This window comes from Phacochoerus africanus, chromosome 7, assembly GCF_016906955.1.
Source record: "Phacochoerus africanus isolate WHEZ1 chromosome 7, ROS_Pafr_v1, whole genome shotgun sequence".
Taxonomy (NCBI): Eukaryota; Metazoa; Chordata; class Mammalia; order Artiodactyla; family Suidae; genus Phacochoerus; species Phacochoerus africanus.
This window is the reverse complement of record NC_062550.1, coordinates 90881697-90907933: the sequence shown is the minus strand read 5'-3', so window position 1 is coordinate 90907933 and position 26237 is coordinate 90881697. Positions and strand designations below refer to the sequence as shown.

The 26237-nt window shown below is 40.4% G+C and overlaps 1 long non-coding RNA gene across 2 annotated transcripts in view; it reads right to left on the bottom strand.

Moving 5' to 3' along the window:
* LOC125131510 (uncharacterized) overlaps positions 1-20190 on the bottom strand; it is a 52533-nt gene extending 32343 nt beyond the window's left edge. For both annotated transcript variants that reach the window (XR_007135943.1, XR_007135942.1), the window contains exon 1: positions 20026-20190. This is a non-coding gene — a long non-coding RNA (uncharacterized LOC125131510). The remainder of the gene's footprint in view (positions 1-20025) is intronic.
* Positions 20191-26237: the final 6047 nt, after the last annotated feature.

Sequence of the window (26237 nt, the reverse complement as noted above, 5' to 3'; positions counted from 1 at the left end):
TGAACCTGCCTAGCTAAAATTTAGGACCAAAACAGGACATGTGATTAATTTCCTGTAGTCACAATTTCAGCAGATCTTATAACCAGTAAATTGAACATCATTTACATTTTTAGGGGAACCACCGAGTATTTTATGATATACATGTTCATAGGCCCACGAAAGTTATGAGAATGTCTTGGGCCTGCTTCCACCCCTACCCTGTTCACTCCCTCAGGTGGTGTTGGCATCAAGGGCACTCATTAATAAATATCCTGCAAGCTATAAACTCTGTCCCAGAGCCTGCTTCTCCATAAACTCAATCTTGGACAGTGTGTGGATGGGAGGAAAGTGCAAAGAGAAAGGGTGGAGAATCGTGCTGAAGTGAGAACGAGAACAAGGAAAGAAAAGTTGGTGTGACACAGTGATTGGGTGAATAGAGTCAAAAATCCTAGCTTGAATACAAACTAACTGTGACAGCAAGTTTCCTAACGCTCTGTGCTTCGTTTCTAAATACTATTATTTAGTATTTAGGGATGCTGCGAAAGGTCAAGAAATTGTTCTAAATAAAGACTTCGACTCGTGCTTGACACAGCACGATACGTATTTGCTATTATTATTATTACTTGACTCATCAGATACATGAAAAATTGTTAGGAAGAGGAAGGATATGACCTGTTTGAGTGGCTCCATAAGGCACCAGTAGGGAGTTCCCATTGTGGCTCAGCAGAAACGAATCTGACTGGCATCCATGAGGACATGGATTCAATCCCCGGCCTCACTCAGTGGGTTAAAGATCACTGTGTTGCCTTGAGCCGTGGTGTAGATGGAAGACACGGCTTGGATCCTGGGTTGCTGTGGCTGAGGTGTAGACCAGCAGCTGTAGCTCCAATTTGACCCCTAGCCTGGGAACTTCCATATGCCGCGGGTGCATAAAGAGACAAAACAAACAAACAAAACCTCCAAACAACAACAACAAAAACAGAGGGTGTTTTTAGGACCAGTGGGTGAGAACAGCAGCAAACTTGACTTTGGCCCAAGGATGAGATCTGTCCAGGAGATTATTGGACTTGCTTTCACTAGAGTTTGGGCCTTCTTTTGATAGGAATGTTGGGGTTGGGGTGTGGTTGACTGAGCTGGAAGCTGGATAAGATGAGTCCTCTTGTTCTACGATAGCGGCCTCTCCGCCCACCTGTTATCAGGAACCAGAAAGCAGAGCTTCAGTTTCTCTGAGGACTTGAACAGCCTCCTTCCCAAACAAGAGGCAGAATGCCCCACCCACCTAGCCATCTTTTTTACTTCCTCTGTCTTTCTTTCCTCACATCCAAAACCAGATAAAGGCAGCTGGTGGGTGTATGGGCTTGTGCTGGTTAAAATGATAAATTGGGCCAAATGTTCCTTTATGTCCTCATTAGTTTCTTTTTCTTTTTTTGTCTTTTTAGGGCCGGACCCGAGGCTTACGGAGGTTCCCAGGCTAGGGGTCGAATTGGAGCCACAGCTGCCGGCCTACACCACAGCCATAGCAACTCAGGATCTGAGCCACATCTGTGACCTACACCACAGCCCACGGCCACGTCAGATCCTTAACCCATTGACTGAGGCCAGGGATTGAACCTGCATCCCCATGGATGCCAGTCAGATTCGTTTCCACTGAGCTATGATGGGAACTCCTCTCATTAGTCTCTTTTTGCCATTTTTCTCCCCAAATTTTGACAGAGAAATGATCTTGGAGTTAAGAGGCTTATGACGTAGTCAGCACAGGGTATATTTTTGGTGGATGTGATGATGAAGGGGATTGTGATAGGTAATCTTAAAGATTTCCTTAAATGTGGAGTTCCCGTCGTGGCTCAGTGGTTAACAAGCCCGACTAGGATCCATGAGGATGTGGGTTCGATCCCTGGCCTCACACCGTGGGTTGAGGATCCAGCGTTGCTATGAGCTGTGGTGTAGATAGCAGACACGGCTCAGATCCGGCATTGTTAAGAATGTGGCTAGGGCAGCAGCCGTAGCTCTGATTGGACCCCTAGCCTGGGACCTTCATATGCCTTTGGTTCGGCCCTTATTAAAAAAAAAAATGTGTTAAATTGGAACATTCCACTTCAGGTGGAGATACCACATCCACAGAGGACACAGCACCTCTGGCATCCTTCATGGTCCAGTCCCCCCATCACAGCTTTCATTCTAAGAATACTTGATCCTTCTTCTTCTTCTTTTTTTTTTTTTTGCTTTTTTTTTAGGGCCACACCTGTGGCATATGGAAGTTCCCAGGCTGGAGTGGAACGGGCAGGCCTTTGCTATAGCCATGGCAATGCTGGATCCTTAATGCACTGAGGGGGGCCAGGGATTGAACTTGCATCCTCGTGGATACTATGTCTGGTTCTTAACCCGGCACAGTGGGAACTCCAAGAATACTTGATTTTTAAAAGACTTTACATCATTCATTTTAAGTTTAAGTAAGTATGTGTAACACATATCCCATTCCTGTGGGAATCCAATTTGAAGAGATTATTCTTAAATTGTAGTTTAATTTGTGTAATTTAATCTATGGATTAGTTGATGGTAATATCTCCCTCACAGGAGACAAAATTACTGATATTTTTCAAAAAGTAACATAAATAGTAGCAACATTGCAAAATGTGGAAGAGATGTCTGGGGACAGGAAAAGCTTCCAATGGCCTCTAAATGCACAATGTAATCACCATTTTAACTGCATGATGGAATCAACTATTTAGTTTACCTGTATATATGACTAGCTCATGAAAGTAAGTCCTGTTAGTGATGATATTTGGTCTAGTACAGTATTCAAGAATATAGACCTCAGACTCAGATAGCTCTTTAAATAGAATCTAGGTTTGACTCCTTTTTACATATGTGATCATTAGCTATCTCTAATCCTTAGTTTTAAAATTAATAATGTACATTGCAGCACTAGTCACAATAGCCAAGACAGACATGGAAACGACCTAAATGTCCATTGACAGATGAATGGATTAAGAAGATGTGGTACATATATACAATGGAATATTACTCAGCCATAAAAAGAGCAAAATAATGCCATTTGCAGCAACACAGATGCAACCAGAGATTATCATATTAAGTGAAGTAAATCAGAAAGTGAAAGACAAATACCATATAATGTCACTTACACGTGGAATCTAAAATATAGCACAGGAGTTCCCATCGTGGCTCAGTGGTTAACGAATCTGACTAGGAACCATGAGGTTGTGGGTTCGATCCCTGGCCTTGCTCAGTGGGTTAAAGATCTGGCATTGCCGTGAGCTGTGGTGTAGGCTGCAGATGCAGCTTGGATCCTGCGTTGCTGTGGCTCTGTGTAGGCTGGTGGCTACAGCTCCAATTCGACCCCTAGCCTGGGAACTTCCATATGCCGAAAGAGCAGCCCTAGAAAAGGCAAAAAAAAAAAAAAAAGCACAAATGAACCTATTGACAAAACAGAAACAATCACAAACATAGTGAACAGGCTTGTGGTTGCCAAGGGGGAGGGGGGAGGGAGTGAGAGAGACTGGAGTTAGTAGATGCAAACGATCCCATTTAGAATAGATAAGCAATGAGGTCCTACTACATGCAGAGCACAGGGAACTATATCTAGTCTCTTGGGATAGACCACGATGGAGGATGATGTGAGAAAAAGAATGTATAAATATGTATGTATGACTGGGTCACTTTGCTGTACAGAAGAAATTGGCACAACATTGTAAATCAACTATAATTTTAAAAAAGGCAAAAAAATGAATAATGTAGGATTGTTGTGAAAATTATTTTAAATAAGCAAATATACATAGCACATCTGATATGTTGGCCACTACTCAACAAATGGTAGTTATTATTCTCATCATTATTAGCAACTTGAAAATGGCTAGCTGGTTGATTTTCCCCTTCAAGTTCAGATTTTCTCCACCTACAGAAAATAATGTGGCCAGTTCTTTTTTTACTCACACTAATTTCCAAGGCCCAACATTCCTAACCTTAACTCAGTGTATATATTCAAGAAAGAGTTGGTGAGTATGAGTAATTGTGGTTAACCCACAGCGGCCAATTAGCCAAGGCTACTCCTGCTGCAATTCTATTGACACTTGGCAGGACATTCTCCACAGTCACATCCCGGAAACAGCTTCTCTCAGCTCTCAACATGCAGGAGGGACTCAGAGAAGAGCAGGGCTTTATTTCAACAGCAGTGGTTTATAAAGGGAGGGTCAACCGATCAGCCTTGAAAGCTCTTGACAGGACAAACTGAGGGGCTTTTAATTGGTTTGGCTTTAGCCATCCTGGCTGATAAGGTAATCTGTAATGTAGCTGGTTAATCAACCGAGAATCCGAAAAGTTCTTGCTCTAAGTATACTACTCTCTCAGAGTTGCTGTGAATCATTTTTATGTTTTATATGTTTATGTAAATAGGCATAAACACATAAAAATACATACATTATTTTGCATTTTAACTTGAAAGAAACAGTACAACTTTGTACATATTATTCTGCGGTACTATTTTTCTGAGATTTATCTATGTTGATAGATTGTTTGTTTATTAGTGTACTGGCATACACGTAATGAATACACTGTTTTGTTTGATGGATAAAGTCTGGCTAAAGATCAGAGTTCTCTTGCGGTGCAGTAGGTTAAGGATCTGGTGCTGCCACACCTGTGGTGCAGGTCACAACTGTGACTTGGGTTTGATCCCTGTCTTAGGAACTTCCACATGCCATGGGTATAGTAAAAAAAAAAAAAAAAAAATCTGGTTAAAGATTACCAAGAAAAAACAAAGTAACAAGGTCTTAAAACAAGAACATTTTCTCGTTTGTTTTCCAGAGAGGGTACGGAGTGCTACAGCTTCAGGGACCCAGGCTCCCTCTATCATGTGACCCCACTCTGCATGGATCTTTACATACAGGTCACCTCCAAGTTCAGGAGGGCAGCTCTGGCTCTAGGGGACACGTCGGCATTCCTCTCATAGATGAAAGAAAAGACCTTTTAGTCTCCAATTTCACTTACCTTCTATGAGCTAAAACTTAATCTCATGATCCCAGCTGTAGAAGAGAGTGGGAAAAGGAATTGTCAAAGAACCATATGCCTAAAATGTGGTTGCTTGACTGCAGATGAAGAAGGAAGGGGAAGGGAAAACCAAATACAAGTCTCTACCTCAATGGACATTTCGGTGATTTTCAAATTTTTGCTATCACCGAAAAACGCTGTGACAAATCCTCACATACAAAGCTTCTTGCACTCTTGTGAGAGAGTTTCTCTAGGGGAATATGTTGTTGGGAGTTTATGTTTTCAACTTTACCAACTGTTTTCCAAAATGGTTGCAATAATTTTTTAGCCCAGCTCTAAGAAATTCCCTGTTCCCATAAACATTTAATATTTGGTTTTAGACTTTTTAAAAAATGTTTTTACAAACTGATGGGATGGTGGGGGAGTGACCTTGGCAAAGGCAGTTTTGGTAGAGTGGTGGGAATAGAATCCAGAACACCTGGGTTGCAGGAGCGTGGGAGATGGTGAGGGCAAAGTGGTGGGCATAAACTGTGCCTTCGCCAGGCTCAGCAGCAGAAGGAAGTAAGAAATAAAGCATTAAGGGAGTTCCCGTCATGGCGCAGTGGTTAACAAATCTGACTAGGAACCATGATGTTGCGGGTTCGATCCCTGACCTTGCTTAGTGGGTTAAGGATCTGGTGTTGTCGTGAGCTGCGGTGTAGGTCGCAGATGCACCTCGGATCCCTCGTTGCCATGGCTCTGGTGTAGGCCAGTAGCTACGGCTCCAATTCGACCCCTAGCCTGGGAACCTCCATATGCCACAGGAGCAGCCCTAGAAAAAGGCAAAAAAAAAAAAAAAAAGACACACATACAAAAAAAAAGAAATAAAGCATTAAGGTTGATGTCAGAGAATGTTTTGCCTATATTCTCTTCCAGGAGTTTGATGGTGTCCTGTCTTTTATTTAAGTCTTTCAGCCATTTTGAGTTTATTTTCATGCATGGTATGAGGGTGTGTTCTAGTTTCATTGATTTACATGTAGCTGTCCAGGTTTCCCAGCAATACTTGCTGAAAAGACTGTCTTTTTCCTACTTTGTGTTCTTGCCTCCTTTGTCAAAGATTAATTGACCATAGGCGTGTGGGTTTATTTCTGGGTTCTCTATTCTGTTCCATTGGTCTCTATGTCTGTTTTGGTACCAGTACCACACTGTCTTGATGACTGTTGCTTTGTAATAGTGCCTGAAGTCTGGAAGAGTTAGGCCTCCTGCTTGGTTTTTGTTCCTCAGAATTGCTTCGGCAATTCTGGGTCTTTTGTGTTCCATATAAATTTTTGGATTATTTGCTCTAGTTCTGTGAAAAATGTCCAGGGTAATTTGATAGGGATTGCATTGACTCTGTAGATTGCTTTGGGTAGTATGGCCATTTTTATAATATTAATTTTTCCAACCCAGGAGCATGGAGTATCTTTCTGTTTCTTTGACTCCTCTATAATTTCTTTAATATTTTATAGTTCTCAGCATATAAGTCTTTCACCTCCTTGGTCAGGTGTATACACAGGTGTTTGATTCTTTGGGGTATAATTTTAAAAGGTATTGTATTTTTGTATTCCTTTTCTAAAATTTCATTGTTAGTATACAGAAATGCAACTGACATCTGAATGTTAATCTTATATCCTGCTACTTTGCTAAATCTGCTGATCAGTTCAAGTAGTTTTTGGGTTAAGTCCTTAGAGTTTTCTATGTATAGTATCATGTCATCTGCATACAGTGACAGTTTTACCTCTTTTCTTCTTGTTTGGATGCCTTTTATTTCTTTTGTTTGTCTGAGTGCTATGGCTAGGATTTCTAGTACTATGTTGAATAACAGTGGTGAGAATGGGCATATTTGTCTTGTTCCAAATTTTAGTGGGAAGGCTTTCAGCTTTTCTCCTTTGAATATTATATTGGCTGTGGGTTTGTCATAAATGGCTTTGATTATGTTGAGGTATGTTTCCTCTATACCCACTTTGGTAAGAGTTTTTCTGCATCTATTGAGATGATCATGTGGTTTTGACTTTTCTTTTGTTAATATGGTGTATGACATTGATTGATTTGCCTATGTTGAACCATCCTTGTGAACCTGGGTTGAATCCCACCTGGTTGCGGTGTATGACCTTTTTTATATGTTGTTGCATTCAGTTGGCTAAAATTTTGTTGAGAATTTTTGTGTCTATATTCATCAACGATATTGGCCTATAGTTTTCTTTTTTGGTGGTATCTTTGTCTGGTTTTGGAATTAGGGTGATGGTGGTGTCATAGAATGTCTTTGGTAGTGTTCCGTCTTCTTCAACCTTTTGGAAAAGTTTAAGGAGCATGGGTATAAGTTCCTCTTTGTATTTTTGGTAGAATTCACCTGTGAAGCCGTCTGGTCCTGGACTTTTATTTTTAGGGAGTATTTTTATGACATATTCAATTTCATTTCCAGTGATTGGTCTGTTCAGTTGATCTATTTCTTCTTGATTAAGTTTTGGCAGGCTGTAAGTCTCTAGAAAGTTGTCCATTTCTTCTAGGTTGTCAAGTTTGTTGGCATACAATTGTTGATGGTATTCTCTCATGGTTTTTAGTATTTCTATAGTATCAGTTGTGACTTCTCCTTTTTCATTTCTTATTTTGTTTATTTGGGTTTTTTCTCTCCTCTTCTTGGTGAGTCTAGTCAGAGGTTTGTCAATTTTGTTTACCTTTTCAAAAACCCAGCTCTTGGTTTTATCAATTTCTTCTATTGTTTTTGTAATCTCTATTTTATTGCTTTCCTCTCTGATCTTTATAATTTCCTTCCTTCTGCTGACTTTAGGTTTTGGGTGTTCTTCTTTTTCTAATTCATTTAGGTGTTGGGTTAAGTTGTTGATTTGAGATTTTTCTTCTTTTCTGAGGAAGGCCTGTATTGCTATGAATTTCCCTCTAAGCACTGCTTTTGCGGCATCCCATAGATTTTGAGTGGTTGTGTCTTCATTATCATTTGTCTCAAGGCATTTTTAAATTTCCTTCTTGATTTCCTCATTGACCCACTGGTTTTTTAGTAGCATGTTGGTCAGTCTCCCAAGGCAGCAAAAACAAAAACAAAAATAAACCAAATGGACCTAATCAAACTGACAAGCTTTTGCACAGCAAAGGAAACCAAAAAGAAAACAAAAAGACAACTTTCGGAATGGGAGAAAATAGTTTCAAATGATGCAATGGACAAGGGCTTAATCTCTAAAATATACAAATAACTTATACACCTCGACAACAAAAAAACCAACAACCCAATAGAAAAGTGAGCAAAAGTCCTGAATACACAGTTCTCCAAGGGAGATATACAGGTGGCCAACAAGCACTTGAAACAATGCTCAATGTCCCTGATTATTAGAGAAATGCAAATCAAAACTACCATGAGATACCACCTCACACTAGTCAGAATGGCCGTCATTAATAAGTCCACAAATAACAAATGCTGGAGGGGGTGTGGAGAAAAGGGAACCCTCCTGTACTGTTAGTCAGAATGTTAGCTGGTACAGCCACTATGGAGAACAGTATGGAGGTACCTTAGAAAACTATACGTAGAACTACCATACAACCCAGCAGTCCCATTCCTGGGCATATATCTGGACAAAATTTTCCTTAAAAAAGACACACGCACCCGCATGTTCATTGCAGCTCTATTCATAATAGCCAAGACATGGAAACAATCCAAATGTCCATTGACAGACAGTTGGATTAGGAAGATGTGGTATATATACACACACACACACACACACACACACACACATACACACACACACAATGGAATACTACTCAGCCATAAAAAAGAATGACATAATGCCATTTGCAGCAACATGGATGGAACTAGAGATTCTCCTCCTGAGTGAAGTAAGTCAGAATGAGAAAGACAAATACCATAGGATATCTGGAATCTAATATACAGCACAAATGAATGTTCCCACAGAAAAGAAAATCTAGGACTTGGAGAACAGATTTGTGGTTGCCAAGGGGGAGGGGGAGAGACTGGGATGGACTGAGAGCTTGGGGTAAATAGATGCAGACTATTGCCTTTGCAATGGATTAGCAATGAGATCCTGTTGTGTAGTCCTGGGAACTATGTCTAGTCACTTATGATGGAGCATGATAATGTGAAAAAATAGAATGTATGCATGTATGTGTAACTGGGTCACCATGCTGTACAATAGAAAAAGTAAAATAAAATAAAATCATATTGATTTGGGAAAGAGTGACCCAACACTCAAGGGAACAACTGGCAAGAGTGGGTTCATGTGTGTTAGTGGCAGTGAGAGACTGCTTCATGCTGCCTACTGCTTTAGGTGGTGGCCGCAGTCCAGAAGGAAGGAACAGAGAGAAAAACTTCCTGAGCAATGTTCAACCTACTACCATCCCCTTCGTCCTCTGGTAGAGGGTAGTCAAAGCCTCAGGCAGTGAAATTCTTTTTTTTTTAATTAAAATTTTTTCTTTTTTAAAAAACAAAACAAAACAAAGAAAATATTACAATTGGTGGAGCATTTGTGTTACAAATGGGGAGTCCTGAACTGTTAGGACTAAAGCAGGAGAAAATGTACCTGAGAAATTTGGACTAGCAATTGGAGCGAATTTCCATACGGTTTAAGATTTCAGATGTGGGACATTTCCAAGTGAGGATTGAAGTGGGCACTGAAGTTGATAGCTGCTCTTTGGTATTCCAGAGGACAAGATGCTTTGAAGCTTGAAGGGAGCCCGATAAATTATTCATTCAGCAAATATTTTCAAGCACCTCCCAGGTGTCAGGCATTTTCTAGAAACAGGAATTGCATGTGGAGTAAAATAGATAGGCAAAATCTTCTCTAAAAAGGGCTGACAGACAACAATTATGTAAACAAGTGAGATACTTTGTGAGAGCAAAAACAGCTATTAAGAAAATATAACAGGAAAAGATGCTGTTTTAGCCAGAATTACCAGGAGTGTAGGTAGGCTATTCACCTGCAACTTCCAAAGGGAGACATTGCTGTCAAGAGGCAAATGGCTGGCCAGTTGATTGGGGGGGATGGTGTGGAATAAGGGGGTGTGCTGATTGCAAAGATATGCATCCTCTGAGAGAATTATGGGTAACCTGGATTTCTCAAAGACAGTGTTAGCAGATTTTTTTTTTAGTTCTAGCTGGAGACAATCAAGGAGAGAAGATATAAGTATTAATTGACAAGAATTACTGCCTTTCGTCTTGAATTTATAGCTTATAAGCCACAGACTTTTAAATTTAGTTCCTCACATTCTTCTAAACAGAGATTATGGAATATCCGAAGTTATTTCTTCCTTAACAAATGATAAAAAAAATAAGCTTATTTTTACACCACCCCCCCTTTTCCTTTTACGCGATCTCCTTTTGGTCCTGCATAAGAAGGTCATTTTTATTTCTTTTAGAGTGAGAAATATTCATCTCTTGATGCATTATGAAATATCTCTTAATCCTCTTCCTTTGCCTTTACCTCAAGCCCCCTTCCCCCTTCCACAACCTTTCAAATGTTGCAGTTTCTAGAACAGATCCGTTGCTCAGAAAGCCGACTGCTATCAGGAAAAACAAGAATAAGAAAAGCTTTCACTTTTCAAAGTTCATTAGCAGAGGGGTGACATGGATTACCCTAGAAACTGGCACAGAAACTGCCTGTTGCTCTTGGCAAATGAATCAGTTGGGATGAAAATGTTAATATATTGGAACAGATATGAGTCAATGCTATTCTGGGGGTGAAAAGAAGTGTGGTTTACTGTACGAGCATATATAGCACCGAAAAACCTGGAAAAGCCTGCAGGGAACTGTGGCAGATATGACAATCAGTGTTCAGGTTTCCTTTAAAATCGAAATAGTCATTTGCATTAGAGTCCAGATTTATATTAAACCTACATACAATAATAATTTCTAGATGAAATTCTAGACAACGACATGATTTAAATGATTTTCTTTTTCTGTTCCCAAAGCAACCAAATAGAGCGGCAGTGAGACAGCATGAAAAGAACTCTGGATTTAGGATGTGTGTGGGGGGGGAATAAATTATTCGAATTTGTATAATTTGTAATCACACGAATTAGCTATAAGATGATGGGTGAATCACTTAATCTCTTTGAAATTAGTTTTCTTATTTGCAAAATAATGGGACTGGCCTCGGGGTTGTTACTGTCTCTTTCTGATTTAAATAATATGACTTGGAGTTATCTCCCCAAAGGGAAGCCCTATTACGGCCCTGAGGCGACCTGCAACTACAATGGAGTGTCCAGGGGCTGTGTGGAAATTGCTACCATACATTTCCTGTTTTATGCCAGATCTTTATTCAGTTTTCTAGACTGATCAAGCAATGGGAAGCCATGTGAATTTTAGCAAGGGCTGGTTAAGGTTTAGACTGACCGCGTGACAGAAAATAATCATTTACACCAGAAACCCTTCTTCAAAATGACAGAACACCTGAGTTGGAAAAAAAAAAGTTTGATAAGCTTCTGGTTCAAACAGTTAACTGACCTCATGAGTTAACTTCCTCTTCCACTTAAAACCCCCTCAGAAATGATGGAACTCATACAGAAGTGCTAAGCCCCAAACAGCTCTAGAAAGTCAGGGAAAGTCTTGTCCAACAGGAGGGATTTAGGTGGGGTTAAAAGCATGAGCTCCGAAAGTCCCCTTCTTGGCTCAGCGGTTAACGAACCCAACTAGGATCCATGAGCATATGGGTTGGATCCCTAGCTTTGCTCAGTGGGTTAAGGATCTGGCATTGCTGTAGCTATGGTATAGGCTGTAGGCTCGAAGCTGTAGCTCCAATTCGATCTCTAGCCTGGGAACTTGCATATGCCTCAGGTGTGGCCCTACAAAGGCAAAAAAAAAAAAAAAAAAAAAGAGCTCTGGACCCAATGGCTGGGTTCTTGGTACGGTGGCTCCTCTCTTTGGGTCTTCCAGCCCTTGGGTAAATTACTTTCCCTCTCGATGCCTCAGTTTCCACATCTAGAAAATGAAAATACCCACCTGAGGATTAATACAAGTAAAGTGCTTTGAACAGTGCCTGATGCATAAGTTTTCACATATCACCTATAATTATTGTTATTATAGCTTTAACACTGGATGTTAAAGCAGATGGGGTTAGTCATGGATGATAACACCCACCAGGGATTAAAAAACAAAACCCATAATCCTTTTTAGGTGAAAGGCAAAAGCTCAGATGATCCCTGAAGAAGAAACCTAAGATGCTAAGTAATACGGGCAGCAGAGGGCAGCCAGGGGGATAATGAATTACAGTGACTTTGTGGAGTCACTTATTCCACAAGTGCCTGCTGCAGCATTTGCCCTAAGGTTAAAATCAGGAGTTCTGCTCTCTAACTAGGATATTTGCCACCAGATACTCCCAGGGTGGGGGCTGGGGCCAAAGAGAAAAATGGGACAATTTTCCAGCTGCCTTCCATCTGTCATAAGAAGGATGAAAATGTAATTTGTTGTCTAAACTGGGACACTTTTGAATGAAAGCAAGCACTATTAGTAGTTAATTATGCCAGAAGAAATGTAACCTGTGACCATCCCAGGGGGGCCAGGACATTATTTCCCTTGGTTATAAGGGATAGAGGGATACTTATGCCCCCAAAGGAAAGCCCACTTGGCCACACAGTCTCTCCCCTCTACTCCCCAATTGCATAGATTGCCCAGAAAACAAGGATATTATGTGTTCAAATACTCCAGCTACCTAAGTAGGTCAATCTAAACCTGAAATTACAAGTGTGACTAGATGCCAAGAATTCCTGCACATTTGAGGAAAATCAACAGCCGGAAAGAGTGATGCCATACTGGAGAAACAAACAAACAAAAAAAGTTCCTATGAGGAAACAGAATTAAGGCAGGAAACAGAGAGATTGATACAAATTTATTATATTCATAAAACAAGACCACGTTGCTATCCTTATCTTATTTTTAAAGGAAGCAATTCAAGTTCCGGGAAATTAAAAAAAGACCTGTCCCTCCCTTAGGGTTGCCAGATTGAGCAAATTTAAAAAAGGACACTTAGTTAAATTTTAATTATGTCTAACTGCCTATGCCTATGTACATTAAGCAAAAGGAAAAGTATTGCAAGGGGTATACTTATGCAAAAATTACTTGTTCGTCTGAAATAAGTTCTAAGTATCTAAATTTCATACTTCTTCCTTTAATTGTATTTCCTTTGGCTAGTCTTAATAATTCTTTGTTATGTAGAATTTGCTTATAAAATGTCTTGCATTTACAGTCTGTGTTCCATTTATACAACATGGCTTCTGTAGTTGTCAACGTGTCTCATTCTTTTGTCCATTGAACACTCATTACTGAGCAAATACACTCAACATTAGTAAAATGAGCCACTGTACTGAAAGTTAACAATTTCAGGGACTTACTCTTCAAATTTGAATTGTTGAAGTACCCAGTACCATATTTCAGGCACAATTTGCCTTTCCATTCTTTAGGATTATGCTGTGACGTTTTGATCAATAACATTTAAAAATGTTGTCTACTGACACAAGAGTATTATCATCAATTTGTATTCCCTTTGCTACAACACTACACAGATTCCACTTATTGACATGCTGGAAGAGAATTTGGTATGATCCATGTGAACAAACAGAATTCAAGGGTTGAAACTGTCACGGCCATAATAATTATCTACTTCATGTTGGAATGTCTTTTCCTGTACATAGTAATGCTATTCCATTTACAAACATTTTATAATTAAAGGAATAAATATCTCACCTATTCTTTTTTATTTTTTTATTTTTTTGTCTTTATGCTATTTCTTTGGGCCGCTCCCGCGGCATATGGAGGCTCCCAGGCTAGGGGTCAAATCGGAGCTGTAGCCACCGGCCTACACCAGAGCCACAGCAACGCGGGATCCGAGCCGCGTCTGCAACCTACACCACAGCTCACGGCAACGCCGGATCGTTAACCCACTGAGCAAGGGCAGGGACCGAACCCGCAACCTCATGGTTCCCAGTCGGATTCGTCAACCACTGCGCCACGACAGGAACTCCTATTCTTTTTTTTTTTTTAATTCAACAAGTTTTGGCTTTGTTTGTTTTTAAGCAATGAGCACTTCAGCCGGATAATTTTTTTTTTCATTTTTTTCATTTTTGGCTGCCCTCCAGCGTATGGAGTTCCCAGGCCAGGGATCAGATCTGAGCTGCACTCACCACCTAAGTTGCAGCTGCAACAACACCGGATTCCTCAACCCACTGAGCTGGGCTGGAGATCAAACCCTCATCCCAGCACTCCCAAGATGCCACTGATTCTGTTGCGCCACAGCAGGAACTCCCAGCTGGGTCATTTGAGCAGCAAGACTGATACTGATACTGATACATGTTGTGAAAGGCTCTTACCACTTCTGTGGCAATTATTTTATCTTCTTTGTCTGAATTTCTCTTCATAAAAAATGGTTATTTGATCACTTTCTTTGACAGTAGTTGAGTGATACATCTCCTGTGCTTTAACTGTTGGTATATACTGGTGTATATCTGACTTTCTGCTATGTTCGATATGGAGCTAACAATTGCATACTGAGAGCTTCAAAATGACTTTTTACTTATTTAATAAATGACTTTTTTACTTATTCAGAAAACTCAGTACAAAATTTACACTTGGGGTTTGGCATTTGAAGTTCAAATATACAGAAACAGGTAATAGACAATGCAACCACTGCCAGAATTGAGAAGATTATGTGGTTATCTCACAGTGTGGTCTGTCACTCACAAGTCCAACTCACATAAACAGGGTTTGAACTGTTGAAAAGTTTGAGAATTAATGAACCAATTATAAATCAAAGGGTTTGTTTAATGCCCCAAAAAAGCGAACTTCCAGTTTGCCTACAAGGGAGAGCTGTGCTCATAAAGCCATCACCCCAAACGAGCCAAATCTGATCTTATGTAAGGTTTTGGGAAGCCTGGCATTCAGGGTTTGATGGGCTTTTAGAAGCAAGAGTGTTTAGAGATTGACAGATTTTCAGAATCGTTCCTGTGGTCCGGGGAGTCAGGCTGCTGTTTACCCGCTGACTTTGAAACACTAGCTGATTGGCTATTGTCTAGGAGGGTGGAACTGTCATTGTTTTCCTGACTGTGGGTTTTATCCCTAATTGGCTGGTTTTCAGAAGCCAAGTGCTTTCATTAATTCGCCAGCTTTCAGAAACAGAGTGAGGCTGTTGTTTATTAACTGATTTTCAGAGCATTTGCACTGATCTGAAGTTATCTATAATTAACGGTAGTTGTTTGTTCGCAATTTGGGTCTTCGGCCAAAGAACAGTCTTACCCTTTCTGGAATATGAAAAAAATAAGTTTTTTTTTTTTTTTTTCTTTTTAGGGCTGCACCTGTGGCATCTGGAAATTCTCAGGGCAGGGGTCAAATCGGAGCTATAGTTGCAGGCCTACGCCACAGCAATATGGAACCCAAGCTGCATCTGCAACCTACACCACAGCTTATGGCAACGCTGGGTCCTTAACCCACTGAGTGAGGCTAGGGATTGAACCCACATCCTCATGGATACTAGTTGAGTTCTTAACGTTCACTGAGCCACAGTGGGAACTCCAAGAAACAAGTACTTTTAATTCTCACTCCCCTTTTTGGTTTTCCTTCAGCCAAACCTACAGGAAAGACCACGAGGGATTATTTAGACCTTCACCGTGTGGCGCTATGCCGCCCTTTAAGTGATTTAAGCACCAATTTCTGTCTCGAAAAAAATTGCTCCAAGTGGCCATTTTTTATCATTCATTGGGAGAAAAACCCAAAATAAACAATATGTAACATGTCTTGACATCCAGGACCTAGGACAAAACCATTCAACAGAGGCCATGTTCTGTAAATACGGGATGCCCGGCAATTCATCCTCTCCTCCCTCGCAAAACCCTTACAATAGCGCAACAACTGGGTAGCCGGATGATGGGCTGAGAAGCAGCATGGCTCGAAAGGTGAATTATATATATATACATATAGTTGATTACAGATATGTTTTAAGCCATAAACAATTCCTTTTTTTTTTTTTTTTTTTGAGGGCCATACCCGAGGCATATGGAAGGTCCCAGGCTAGGGGTTGAATCGGAGGTGTAGCCACAGCCCACAGCAATGCGGGATCCAAGCCGAGTCTTCGACCTACACCATAGCTCGTGGTAACGCCAGATCCTTAACCCACTGAGTGAGGCCAAGGACTGAACCCTCGTCCTCATGGATACTAGTTGGGTTCATTACCACTGTGCCACCACAAGAATGCCAATTCGGATTTTTAAAAAAATGCTGAACACTATCACTTTACAAAGAAGCATAATGGCTTTATGTAAGGTTTTGGGAAGCCTGACATTCAGGGTTTGATGGGCTTTTAGAAGCAAGAGTGTTTAGAGATTGACAGATTTTCAGAATCGTTCCTGTGGTCCGGGGAGTCAGGCTGCTGTTTACCCGCTGACTTTGAAACACTAGCTGATTGTGTTTCAAAGTACCTAGTTATAGCAAGGTACACAGCGACATCAGAATACTGAAAACTGGTCATTGTTTTTGTCCAGGTCAAATACCTTGAAGTCCCTAACTCTTCCCTTTTTGCCCACCACACATTCCCATCAACAGGCCCTCTGAGTTCTATCTTTTTTTTTTTGTCTTTTTTTTGTCTTTTTAGAGCCAAACTCGTAGCATATGGAGGTTCCCAGGCTGGGTCTAATCGGAGCTGTTGCTGCCGGCCTACACCACAGCTCACAGCAACGCTGGATCCTTGACCCACTGAGTGAGGCCAGGGATCGAACCCACAACCTCATGGTTCCTAGACGGATTCATTAACCACTAAGCCACAATGGGAACTCTGCTCTGAGTTCTATCTTTGAAATAAAACTCAACCACCCCCATCCAACCTCTAACCCACCACAAACCTCCATCACTTAAGCCCCTAATGTGTCCTGCTATTGTGAGAACCTCTTCACTGGCATCCCTGGTCCCGCCCTTGCCCATCTACAGTCCATTATGCCCTCCTCAATAGCCAAAGTAGCCCATCTAGCATGCAATAAGGTCCTGTCTCTAACCTTCAATAACTTCCCATTCCAAGATCCTTATTCAGGCTTTTAAGCTCCTGCAGGACTTAGCCCCTGATATCCCTCCCTCGTCACATGCCCTGTAGCTCCAGGCATGCTGGCATTCGGGCCATTCCTTGCAAGGCTAAACATTCCTATGGTGGGGCTTTGGCCCTTGCTTTTCCTTCTTACTAGGATGCTCATCCCCCAGATACCCATCTGCCTCTTCATCTTGGCCTCTATACAAATGTCACCTCTTCAGGCAGTGCTTCCCTGGCCACCTATCTACACAGGATACCCCTATTTCTTTTTATTGCTGGCTTATTGTATATCCCACTTAGAATGTGAGCTCCTTGAAGGCAAGAACTTTCCTTTGTTCTCTGCTGTATCTTTAGTGATTATGCTAGAACTTAGCACATACCAAGTATTCCATAAATAATTGTGGAATGAATGGCCTAGTTTTAGTCAAAGGAGACTTTACCATAAGGAGCTGAGAACTATATCTCAGAGAGCCTAAAGAGAGGAGTGTAGTTGAACTACAGAATCAAACTCTATCCAAGAAACCATCTCTATCTGATAACTGTGTGTCTCTCTCTATGCATCTGCTTCCTTCGGTCCTTTTGCGGTTCAGTTTCTTTCACTCAGCTGATGGCAGGGCCTGTAGAACTTGTGTTTTCAATTCCTGTGAGTCTCTTCTAGAGGATCCTGGCCTGGAATTGTGAGACCCACAGTAATTGACAACACAGTGCTTTGAAACACACCTCTCGCAGAAACTGACGGAAAAGTAAACCAAAAATAGGTAAATGCTTGATGTTTAGAATAAAACAATCCACAGGCTTGAATATACAGATGGCCTAAGTAGTCAGGCACCTAGGATAGACTTCTGCACATAGGTTAAACTTCAAACAATGTGTTCAATATATATACATATTTTTATCTTTTTTGGCTGCCCCTACTGCGTATGGAAGTTCTGGGTCCAGGGAGCAAATATGAGCTGGAGCTGCAACCTACACTACAGCGGCAGCAACACTGGATCCTTAACCCACTGCACTGGGCTGGGGATCAAACCAAACCAGGGCCTCCCTCCACTGAGACAAGCCACTGAGCCACAGTGGGTACTTGCTCAATATGTTTTTATTCAGCCTCGAGAAACCTTTTCAGGTGAAACATTACTAAATTTAAAGCAATGTAGCAAAATTTTTATTTGAAAGAGAAAAAAATAATTTTTCCTTTGTTTCCACACTTTTTAGAATTTTGGAATGAAAGCTGATTTTTTTTTTTTTTTTCTTTTTAGGGCAGTACCAGTGGCATATGGAAGTTCCGAGGCTAGGGGTTGAATTGGAGCTGCAGCTGCGGGTGTACACCACAGCCACAGCAACACAGGATCCTAGCTGCGACCTACATGATAGCTCACAGCAATGCCAGATCCTTAACTCACTGGGTGAGGCCAGGAATCGAACCCACATCTTCGTGGATACTAGTTGGATTTGTTACTACTGAGCCACAATGGGAACGCACTTAAAAAAAATAAGAACAACAACAACAACAAAAAAACTCCAACGACTTCCATATGCCACAGGTGTGGCCCTAAAAAGAAAAATTAAAAAAAAAAAACTAATTCAAATAGATAAACCTCTGCCTATCCAATATGGAGAGGGGAGAGAAGATTCAGATAAGCAGCATTAAAAATGTGAAAAGGCACAGAGTTAGAGAGGCGAAAGACACTTTTAAAAAGTTAGAAGGGAATATTACGTAAACGCTAAAAAGAAGGCTTGGAAAAATAAATGAAATACATTCTTTTCTAGGAAAGTAAAAATGATTTAAAAATTCCAGAAGAGGTAAAGAAACTTAAATAGTTCAATAATTGTAGAAGATGTGGAAAACGAGCAAATATCTTTTTCCACTAAAGACACTCTCCTTGGGGGATTTTACAAGTGAGTTTTTCAACCCTCCAAGGAAGAGGTATCATATTTTACTCAGAGAGCACAGAAAAGGGTGAAAAATTTTAATAGTGTTCTACAGGGTAGAATATTCCCCGTATGAAAACCAGACAAAGGTTGTATACCCACACATACATACACATCCCTATTCACCAGTCACTGATAGAAAATATGCACAAAGGCACTAAATAAATAATTAGATGAATGATGCTATTCATTAAGGATATGTACCAAGACCAAGAAGGTGTTACTTAAATTGCAAATATGTTTCAATATTTAGGAAACATATAAAATATGGTATGCTAATATTAAAGGAAAAAACTATAAATCATCTAAGCAGAGAAAGAAAAGGCATTTGGATAAAATTCAAGATCTAGCTTGATTTAACAACAAAAATACACCTTTTTTGAGGTAGCAATAAAAGAAGATTTCCATAACTTCACAAAAGGGGGGTCTGTCAGAAATCACTATAAGACATTACATTTAATGGGTAACCACCAAAAGGATTTTATTTAAAAGGAGAAACAGGGAAAGGAAGTTATCACTCCTCTTTCAATATTATTTTTAAGATTCTAGCTAATGCGATAGCATAAAAAGGAACTAAGTATTAATATGAGGAAGTAAGAGGCAAACTGTTATATTTGCTAGAAATAATGCAGAAAATGAAATAAATGACCCCATGGCACAAATAGGATTCTGTAAGGTGATAAAAAACAAACTTAGAAAAGCAAATAATCTGTCTATGCACAAGCAATAATCAAATAGGAGATGTAATGGGAAAGGGCTGCAGATACAAGACAATAAAATTATGAAAATGTACAGGAATAAACTTAGCAAGAAATCTTTAGGATTTACATAAAGAAAACAAAGCTTTACTGAAGGCTATAAATGTAAAGAGGCGAATTCTCCTAGATGCAACAACAGGATTGTTAAGGTGTCACTTCTCCTTAACCTCAGCTGTAAATAAAATGGGATCCCAATGAAAATACTAACTGGATTTTTTAAAAATGCCATTTGCAATACACCATCTGTATAGCAGCAGTGTAATAGCTAAATCTTCAAACCTTAGTGGTTTAACACAATGAAGGATTTAATTTTCACTCACAGATAGTGGAAGGGTTCCTGGTTAGGCTGATTGGAAGCCGAGTGTCTTTCATTCTGTGTCTCTGGCCCCCTGTTAGGTCCTTGGAGTACTCGGACGGGGACAATGACAGTGAAGAAGGCATCCTTGCTTTCCCATCACTTTTACCCAAGAAGGACACAGACTGTACTTGCTTACATTCCACTGGCAAGAACTAGTCATCTGACTTTTGTTAGGTGGCGGGGGAGCTCGGAAGTGTAGTCCACAGCTAGGTAACTTCTTTCTGGCAGCAATGCTTTGACCTGGAAGCACTGACCCCCACTTTGACCATTATGAAAGAGGAGCATGAGTTTTTTGGTGGTCAGCTGGCTATTTCTGCCATAATCTGCAACAGTAAGAGTATAGGAACACATTTTTTAAAATAATAAGTTAACACATATTTAAATATACTACATTACAGTGACTAAAGTAATGTGCTGTCAGAGAAAGATGAGCGTATCAATTAAGGAAAAAAAAGTGAATAGAACCTGAACTCTGCAGATGTGGAAATAAGTGGATAATGATAGAGCGTCACTTCAAATAAGCTGGGAATGGATACCCTGCTTAGTAAGTGGTAATGGAACAACTGGCTATCCATTTGGACAAAAATAAAGTTAAATTTCTTCCTTATATAAAAATTCTGGGAGTTCCCGTGTGGCTCAGTGGTTAAGGAACCCGACTAGTATGCATGAGGTTGTGGGTTTGATCCCTGGCCTTGCTCAGTGGGTTAAGGATCCAGTGTTGCCGTGAGCCATGGTGTAGGTTGCAGACTTGGCTCAGATCCCACGTTGCTGTGGCTGTGGTGTAGGCCAGAGGCTGCAGTTCCAATTTGACCCCTAGCTTGGGAACTTCCATATGTCACAGGTGCATATGGAAAATAAATTCTGGATTATTTAAAGTGCAAACATGAAACACACACAAAAATAATAGTACTGTAAGTAAATCTAGGAGAATTTTTTTCATAATCATTTTTCAGCCCACCCAATAACACACACAAAGCATATAGGGAGAAAGTCACTTTCATATCTATGGAGGAACATAAATTGACACATTTTAGGAGAGAAATTCAAAAGTATCTGAAATACACTAAAATACTGCCTTTGATCCATCTATTCTTTCCTAAGCATTTACTCTTCAGAACTATTCACGTATAGGCACAAAGATAATATTTGCAGCATTCTTTGTGAATACATTGGAGCAGTCTGTATGAATAATAGCAGGCGAAGGTATTACATGAATTATCATAAGTTTAGTCTTCGAAAAAAAGAAAAGGAGTCCACAATATAATCCTGAGTAAAAAATAACACATGTTGCATAATAATAAAGTTTATTGCGTTATTAGAATGTTTTAAGCAGTTGAGTATTAACATTCACGACAAAGCTATGAGGTATGTGCAAATAATAATCTCATTTTAAAGATTAGAAAAATTTGGCATTGATATGTAACTCGCAAAGGAAGCTAAATGGTAGAAGTGGGATTTGAATCAAGGTGGTTTTGCTGAAACCCCATGTTCTCAAGGCATATGCTATACCCGCTCTGTGTATAGCAGGAGACCATTTTTGTTTAAAAAAAGAAAGTACTTGTGTGCATTTGTATTCATATTTTAAGAAGTGTGAAAACATACCCTACAATGGAACATGGTTTACCCCACCTAGTGGTGATAGCTATGGAGAGTCCCTTTTTCTTTCTATATGGCTTGATCTTTTTCAAAAACAACCAACCAACATGTATTCCTTGTAACATAATGAAAATCTTAAAGGAAAAGTTGAAGTTTGATGATATTTATTGAAGGGATCCAATGCTCCAATGGTAATCATTAAGATTTAGTACCCAGGGAGTTCCCATCATGGCTCAGCAGTTAATGAACCCGACTAGTATCCGTGAGGACACGGGTTGGATCGCTGGCCTTGCTCAGTGGGTTAAGACTCCAGTGTTGCCATGAGCTGTGGTGTAGGTAGCAGATGTGGCTCAGATCCTGCATTGCTGTGGTTGTGGCGTAGGCCATTGGCTGCAGCTCTGGTTCGACCCCTAGCCTGGGAAATTCCATAGGCTGCGAGTGCGGTCCTAAAAAGACGGAAAAAAAAAAAAAAAGGATTTAGTTTCCAGTGAAGTATCTTGTTTATGGAAAATATTTGATAAAAAACAAGTGAATGAGTGCTCAGCCTCTTCTATTAGTGTCCAAACTCTTCAGATCTATGGACTAAATTTTCTCTTAATGGTCCCTACTCTATTACTGTGCTCGCCCTCAAGAAGTGTTTGTTCAGCTTATGTATGCATACCCATTAAATTTATTTATTTTGGCTACACCCGTAGCATATGGAAGTTCCTAGGTCAGAATTCGAACCCATGCCACGGCAGTGACCCAAGCCGCTGCAGTGAAAACGCCAGATCCTTTACCTGCTGGATCCACAAGAGAACTCCAACATGCCCATTAAATTTAAATGTTCTTACTTATTTCTTGCCATAGCTTTCCCCTCCTTTTCTAAATCACATTCTTAAACTTTTGCCTAAAATTTTGTTTATATTATTGATTTAGAAAACTGAAACTCTCTTGCAACACATCTCCTCAATGGTAGTTATCAATGCATGTTAGAATAAATATTTAGCGGCATGCTATGATTTTTGTTCCTAATGAAGTGAAGCCAATAATGCAAAACTAATTTAAAAGTCCTCTTTGAGTTCCAAGTTGTAAAATGATATGATTGAATTTTAGAGTTTATAAGCTTTCCCTCGCTTTGGGAAATCAGTTTTAATTTGAACCGCTTGAAATCTAAGGGGTACTGTTTCTTTGTTTTTAGAGAATATTGTGTTTGAAAGACAAGGGCTTTGCTTCTAATTAGAAGCACATCTTTTGCATTCAAGAGAAATCTGGAGCCTCTGGAACATACTGTGACAATCCAGTGCACTTAGCAACTGAAAGAGCGTGGGCTGAGAGTATGTGGAGCCTAGTGACATTAAGAAATCAATTTGCAAAGAGGTGGTTTCAAATTTGCAGAGTTTTTTCAAGGTGTTGTGAGGAGGTGTTGAAGCCACGAAGGGATTAGACAATGACATGCATTTCACTGCTTGTATAATATTCTGTGGCTCAAATTTCCTCTCTATATGTCTTCCATCCCATTTTCTCTTATTCCAAGAGGATAACATCCTGCCTTCTGGACACATGTACAAGAGAAGACCCCTCTGTATATAGAGTTTGTCTCTGATGAGCACACACCTCTCAAAAGCCTTCCTTCTTTCAGGACTATCCACTACAAAGGGATAGACATCATGAGATGCTCAGAAATTTGGAACACAAGCATATTTTCTCTTCTGAGGTCAAGCAGTAAAAATGCACCTGTGTTGTAAAATGGCTCCTAAAAAGACAGGAAGAAAAAGGCCTGATAATTTGTTGAAGACATAATGCCGAGTGTAGGAATGCTTTGGCCGAATGAAGTAAAAACTATTTCTGAAGAAGGAAAGGAAGCCCAGATTTAACATACCCCCCAAAATGAATCAATCATCTACCTCCCTAACTAACCAATGATATTGGGTTCAGAGCATCAGAAAATAAATCTGGTTACTTTCCTTTCTCTCTGAAAAGGTGAATTTATTCTAAGGATATCAAGAAACCATGTCACAAAAGCAGGTGGGTTTCAGGGAGGGAATAGAATCAGGACAAGAAAACTCTCATGAACATTGGCAAGCCTCTCTCTCCAGCTTCTGCTTTTGCTTTTCTGAGACATCTTGCTTCTCTCTTTCTGCCAGCTTTCTCTGATGCTCTTGGTAGACCTGAGCACCTTCACAAGCAGTTTTACTCTGCCCAACAGAATCTCAGTTTCAGATTCCCAGGAGAAGGAATCTGATTGGCCTAGCTGAGTCAAGTGCTCATCCCTGGTTCAATCTTCTGTGACCACTGGTGAGATCACATAGCACAAATAAGATTGCTGGGTGCCTGGGGGACGGCTTTTGGAGTAAAGTAAGTTCACGTGCATTGGTTATTGATCATTACACAGCAAGCTCCTCAAGTCATCTTTTACAGCCTTTATCTTGAATATTTACGTCATTGGGATTCTTTCTGTTGCTCAGGCTTGAAAACCTGGCTTCATTCTACTTCTTTTTCTTCCTTCTCCTTCTCTTGCTTTTTAGGGCTGCACCTGTGGCATATGTAAGTTTCCAGGCCAGGGGTTGAATTGGAGCTGCAGCTGCCAGCCTACACCACAGCCACAGCAGCATGGGATCTGAGTTGCATCTACGACCTACACCATAGCTCATGGTAACACCGGATCCTTAACCCACCGAGCAAGGCCAGGGACTGAACCCACATCCGTATGGATACTAGTTGGGTTCTTAACCCGCTGAGCCACAACAGGAACTCCTACATCTTCTTCTACTTTCCACACTTATCTATTTTTTTTTGTTAATTTATTCATTCATTTACACCCATAAAGTACTTAGTGTCAGGCACTGTTCTAAGTACTTGGGGATACAGCAATTAATACACATGCAGAGACACACATATACACGTGTGTACACACACACACATACACATAAAATAATCCCTGGTCTCACTATAAATTCTATAGATTCTTCACAGTTTGTGGCTTTGCTTTTCAGTTCATTCAACTACAGCCCTGATTTAGGACCATTATGACTGATTCTTGTGGTTCAATGGAATTATAGTTAAGGAATTAGAAATTGATATACAATTAACTTTGGAAGTAGAACCAGTGAATCGAAGAGCCTGAAAATTTGGGGAAAACATTCTTAATAATTCACATAGTTTCTGTTTATTTTTTATTTATTTATTTATTTTACAGCCACACCTGTGGCATATGGAAATTCCCAGGCTAGGGGTTGAACTGGAGCTGCAGCTGCAGGCCTGTATTATAGCCACAGCAACGTTGGATCGGAGCTACATCTGTGGCCTACACTACAGCTTGTAGCAGCACTAGATCCTTTTTTTTTTTCCTTGGGGCCACACCCATAGCATATGGAGGTTCCCAGTCTGGGGGTTGAATCGGAGCTATAGCCACTGGTCTACACCACAGCCACAGCAACTTGGGATCCAAGCTGCATCTTTGACTTACACCACAGCTCATGGCAACGCTGGATCCTTAACTCACTGAGCAGGGCCCGGGATCAAACCTGCAGACTCATGGATACTAGTCAGATTCGTTTCCACTGAGCCACGATGGGAAGTCCTAGATCCTTAACTCACTGAGCAAGGCCAGGGATCAAATGAACCCCCATCCTCACAAATACCATGTTGGATTCTTAACCCACAGAGCCACAACGGTAACTCTTAATCTTGAAATATAGACATATGAAACGGAAATTCTAGGTGGGTGATGAAGATTTCACAGGTACTTTACGAACATATTTTTTCAGGAGTTCCCATCGTGGCACAGAAGAAATGACTCCGACTAGGAACCATGAGATTGCAGGTTCGATCCTTGGCATCGCTCAGTGGGTTAAGGATCTAGCATTGCTGTGAGCTGTGGTATAGGTTGCAGACATGGCTTGGATCTGGCGTTGCTGTGGCTGTGGTGTAACCTGGCAGCTGCAGCTCCGATTAGACTCCTAGCCTGGGAACCTCCATACGCTGAGGGAACGGCCCTCAAAAAAAAAAAAAAAAAAAAAAAAAGAAAGAAAGAAAAAAGAAAAAAAGACTATATTTTTTCAGTGGGCTTATGATGTTATTTGGAACACAGAGTTCTAGGAACTGCCCCAGTGATGTATATATCCTTGGCTTGTTAATTGAGAGCTGAGATGAAGGTATGTATGTATATAGATAAATACTCTGAGGCAGAAAATAAAACCCGTGCTGATTTTAATCTGTGTTTCCTGCTGAACAGTCACCTTAGGGCATTGAAGTATCATCTGCTTCACACCTGCAGATGCTTCTCATTTGTTTTTCCTCTGCTTTATATGTGCCTGTATACAGCATTTCATACGTCATTTCTGTCGTTCATGGCTTCACAAATTGAGTTTCTCCTCTCATCATGGGTATGTTCCTATACACTAGAGATGAACACAGTTGCAGGGTAAATATGAGGTAACATCTGAGTCAGGGCTGGCAAACCATGGCCTGCCCGCTAAATCTGGCCTGCTGCCTGTTTTTGTAAATAAAGTTCTACTAGAACACAGATGTGCTTGTTTGTTCACTATTATCTACACGGATGCTTTGAGGCTGCAATGGCAGGACTGAGTTGTAGTG